We start from the raw sequence: 5000 nt of genomic DNA, 5'->3' as shown, positions 1-5000 counted from the left end.
GCACGTGTTCAAAATAATCATAATACACAATTTGATACCCATGTTCTTATGTATTATCCATACTTGTTTATTAATGATTGAAACTGAATTGTAGCGTAAGTTACATCCCGGCCAAAAAGGTCATAAGCTCAAAAGTCTGAGTATTGTTTGTCAACCACTCATTCTGTGAATACACACGATCCGACTAAATGAAAAATAGTTCCTCAGTTTCAGCGAATCTATTTTCCCAAGGCGAAAAATTCATCACCACACGATTCTCCACGAAGGTGGGGGGGTGAGGGTGGGGGTGTGCAAGGGGGTGGAAAAGGTCACGAGGTCAAGCGCGATTTCTATATCAGTCGCAGGAGATGAAATTCTCCTTCAGACATTTCACACATCCTCCTCGTGGTCAGGCCTTCTTACTGTCCTCCCACTTTTCCAGGCCAGTCACGCTCCCGAGGGCTAAGCAATCCAGCCCTCCAAGGAGTCACGTTTTTAAGGATGGTGCTCTCATATGTTTGGCCCATCATACACGAACATTTTTACAAAAAGAGGTTCCTCAAAGTTTAACAAAACTCACTGGTCCCATCCAGAAGAAAGTTCTTTAAGTTACCATATCTGGTGTTTCTCTCCAACAAAAGGTTGGACTAGGATATTTTGATTTAGTATCTAATTCTTCAGAATTCTCCATTTGTGTTCATTCTCCATAATTTCTCTAATTTTACCGTCATAGTTCCTCAGCCATCTAAACTGGTTTTCTGACTCCAGGAAATGCCCGACCACACAATATGAGGCGTATTTTGTTATGTACGCTTTCAAATTACTCCTCTTTTCCTGTTCTTGTGCCGTGCGTTTTCACATTCTCTAGGACGCACACACACATACACACACATACACACACACACACACACACACACACACACACACACACACACACACACACACACACAAACACACACACATACACACACACACACACACACACACATCCCCCATATACATCCCCAGCACACATAAATACATGTATATATATATATATACAAATATACCTATCTATATATATATATATATATATATACATATATATATTTATATATATATGTATATATACCTCTATATATATTATATATATATATATATATAATGTGTGTGTGTGTGTGTGTGTGTGTGTGTGTGTGTGTGTGTGTGTGTGTGTGTGTGTGTGTGTGTGTGTATTAGACCTGTTGAAAAACAACTTTTTAACTTTTCATACGTTACTGTACTTTTTCCTATGCTTTTTGACTGAAAAGGCCAAAATTTGCATAATTTTTTATCTTGGATGTATTGAAGCATTGCCGTATGGAGGCTGAAGTTTTTTGCTGTCTTACCAAAATGACCAATTTTGAGGCATTTGTAAGTATATCTTTTATATAATTTGTTATCTGTTCAAGATAGAGCAACAAATTAGGTACCAAATGAAAGAACATAATCTATTCTGTATATAAAAACTGTTAGAATTGATGAATTTTCCTCGTAAATTTTAAAAGATATGAAATTGTTGAAAATCCTGACTTTTTTGCTAACCTGGAGACATGATTTTTGTATGGAAGTTTGATTTTTAAGTAAATTTAGACCAAAACCCATACATAATTTCAGCATTTAATTTCATATTTCATATATACAGAAACCTGTTAGCGATGTTGGGCAATATTGAACAGTACTAAAGCAAGGCCAGCACAGAAACTCGATCCAAATCCAGAAAACTATCCACAAGACACTTCACAATGGCATTAGGCAAGGAGCTACGAGGACGCACAGCTGATATCTCAGAATTTCCACCTGCAGTCTACAAGCAAACATCAAGTCGGCCGTCCAGCAGATCTCTCACTGAAACCTTCCTGGTCGGATACCCTTCAGCTTGTATCAGTGGTTCTCAGCTTCCCACCAACAGACCAGCATTCCAGTACTTCTTTTATTTCAAAGTTTACCAGAAAATACAGGGAAATGCATGGTTCAAGACCTCGCCTATGAAACGGTTGAAGCTATCATCCCATTCTGGCAGATGGCTAAGATCAAGACGATGACCAGACAGAACTGCATGAAGCTCTTTATGAAACTCTATGACAAACACAGCGAACTGACAAAGAGCAAAGGAAGAGCAAGTAACCCTGGAGGAAATAGGAGTGCATTTGTCTTGTAATTGGACAGCTTGTTCGACATAGGAACTCCAGATGCTGTCCAGGATATAGAGAGTAACAGACTGTTATCCAGGGAGAAGAAAAATGAGGACATCAGGTTCTAGCAGAATCAGAGGACTGAGAGGAAAGGTCGCATGTCGGACCCATGACAAGATCTTTGAGACAAGATCCTAGCAACAAGTAGGCCGGACTGAGAGGCAACTGCAGAGGCAAGAACAAGATAATCAAATTTTCATACTTTTACTAATCATACTTTTGAATATCACAACAAGCTGTAAGTTTTACATGCTTACCACATTGTATTATTTTGCAGCAGCAGCTTTACAAAAGACAGTTACTCACGTGGATGACCACTGAGAGCTGACTACAAGGAAATAGCTGAGCTCACAGTGATTATTCTTAGAGGCACACGTGACACCTCCCGGGGGGATTCACTGGAATCGACCCGGGGCCATTCACCAGGCCAGATGATGGCCAGGAACTTGTATTCCATGAAGATGCTGATGTTTTGTGACCAGCTTGAGTATGATGAAGAGACTGTTGCAAAGCTAGAGCGACTCAATATCTTCCTGGCGCTGTTCTACACACCAATGTGGATGATGTCAACATCTGCTGCGGATGCTCCTGTGAATGGTCTTCAGCTCATCCAGGATATGTTGAGGTACATGAGATCAGACCCAGAGGTTGCTAAAGCAGTTCTTCAGAAGACAGAAAATCACAAATGGTACTTGACACAGGAGGCCGTGCCATTCGCGCTCTTCAGCAGCAAGCTGAGTGGCAATCAGAAACAGGACATTGCTGCTCAGCTGCCTGCCACTCAGAAGTCAGAGAGCTTCAGAAGGGGAAAACCTGTGTTTCAGAAGGTGACAGACACACTAGTAGATCTCATTGCTCCGGAATCCCACCTTCTGTTAGACATCCTTAGCATTGGACCTGACTGGCTCCTGGATCGGGTTGAATCAAGGCAAGAGAAGGAGGACTACGAGAAAGCCGTGGAATATGCGAGAAACCTCAAAGTAGTGAATGACATCGCTGAGCGTGGAGTTAAGATGATGAGTGATTTTGCAAATGTCATCAAATGCCACAGATCCCAAGCAGAGGGAATATCTCCTCCATGCTGTGGAATACAACAGATGGCGTTTCGAAAGCTTCAAGAAGCAAACACTTAACAAATGACTGTGTAACATCATTTTGATACATATAATCATGATTATGTTGGTAGTTTCAGATAATGGTTTGACTTGTTGCAAAATTACACTTTCCACTTTATATGATGTATGTCAAATGTATGGAATTTTGTTGCCTTTCTTTAGATATTATAAATAACATGCCATTGTTGTATAAATGTTAATCAGATTGTACACGTTTGAAAGAGCATTAAAAAGCTTTAATTTGATAACTAATTTGGTGGTTTTTCTTGCTCCATGCAAAAACCATGTCTCCAGTTTAGTAAAGTCAATATTCTCAACAATTTCATATCTATTAAGTCACGGGGAAAATTCACCAATTCTAACGGTTGCTTTGTATAGAGTAGATTCTGTTCTTTCATTTGGTACCTAATTTGTTGCTCTATCTTGGATAGATGAAAAATTATATCACAAAATATGTTTAGAAATGCCTCAGAATTCTTTTAGTAAGATAGCAAAAAAATGAGCCTCCATGCGATAATGCTTTTTTTTTCAGTTCAAAAAGCATGAGAAAAAGTATAGTAACGTATGAAATAACGAAAAGTTGTTTTTGCATAGGTCTAACACACACGCACACACACACACACACACACACACACACACACACACACACACACACACACACACACACATATATATATATATATATATATATATATATATATATATATATATATATATATATACCTAAACACACAAACACAAGAATGCACGCATACATGCACACATAAACACGCCTCGTGGCGCTGTTGTTAGAGTTCTCGCCTGCCACTACGGCGGTCCGGGATCGACTCCCGTCCAAGGCATCTCAGTATCGCTGCGCTGCTGGGTGTTACTCCAACTATCGTGGGCGAGGAGTTGGGCGTGTGTGTGCGTGTAAGGTCACAGTATTACCCACAGATCGGTCAAACGAGCTCTGAGCTCTCATCCGGGAGGTTAATAACTGTCGATCGCGAATCCAACACGTGATCCAAGACCATGGTGAATGGTGAATACACTGTAACGCAGTAACTATTGTGTTATTATTTTGTATGTATTTTTCTCATGTATATTTTTATTGTATTGGTATGTAGTGTAAGCTGTACCAGTGAATTGTAATGTAAAATACTTTATTTGTATAACACACGTAACTTGCATGCGCGCATTTAAACTGGGTGATCATCCAGACCGATGTACGGGCCTATTAGAAGAGTTGTTACCACTCGGATATGCCAAACAACGCAGTCGCAAAATGCTTTGCCACATCATATATCCCGGGGCACTTTCCTCAAACAAGGCAATTCAACCGCTCAGCCAGCGCTCAATCTAGCCAAGTTGCCGGCACCTGTCGAAACGCGTAGCTTGAAAAGGATAGTTTGTAGTTTCCTCTTCCTCCATTGCGCAGATTATGACGTATATCAGCGACAATAGTCCGTACTTACCATTTTTATTTGCATTTCCCCTGTTCCGTCTCTCATAGATGCATATTTTTGATTGTCTTAATCTCATGAGAAGACCCATTGAAATTGCCAACCTCTGTCATTGATAGCATATATCTTATCATAGTCCTATGAGGAGATTATTTAATATTAACTATTATCCATTTCACAACCTTTCGTGTCTATTAGGGTCATTCTTGTTTGTCTTACATTCTTATTTTCTGATTGCTTTATTTCTC

Source organism: Oratosquilla oratoria, chromosome 33 (genome assembly GCF_046742065.1).
Source record: "Oratosquilla oratoria isolate Oo_2021 chromosome 33, ASM4674206v1, whole genome shotgun sequence".
In the NCBI taxonomy this organism is placed as follows: domain Eukaryota; kingdom Metazoa; phylum Arthropoda; class Malacostraca; order Stomatopoda; family Squillidae; genus Oratosquilla; species Oratosquilla oratoria.
Note: the sequence above shows the minus strand (reverse complement) of the source record.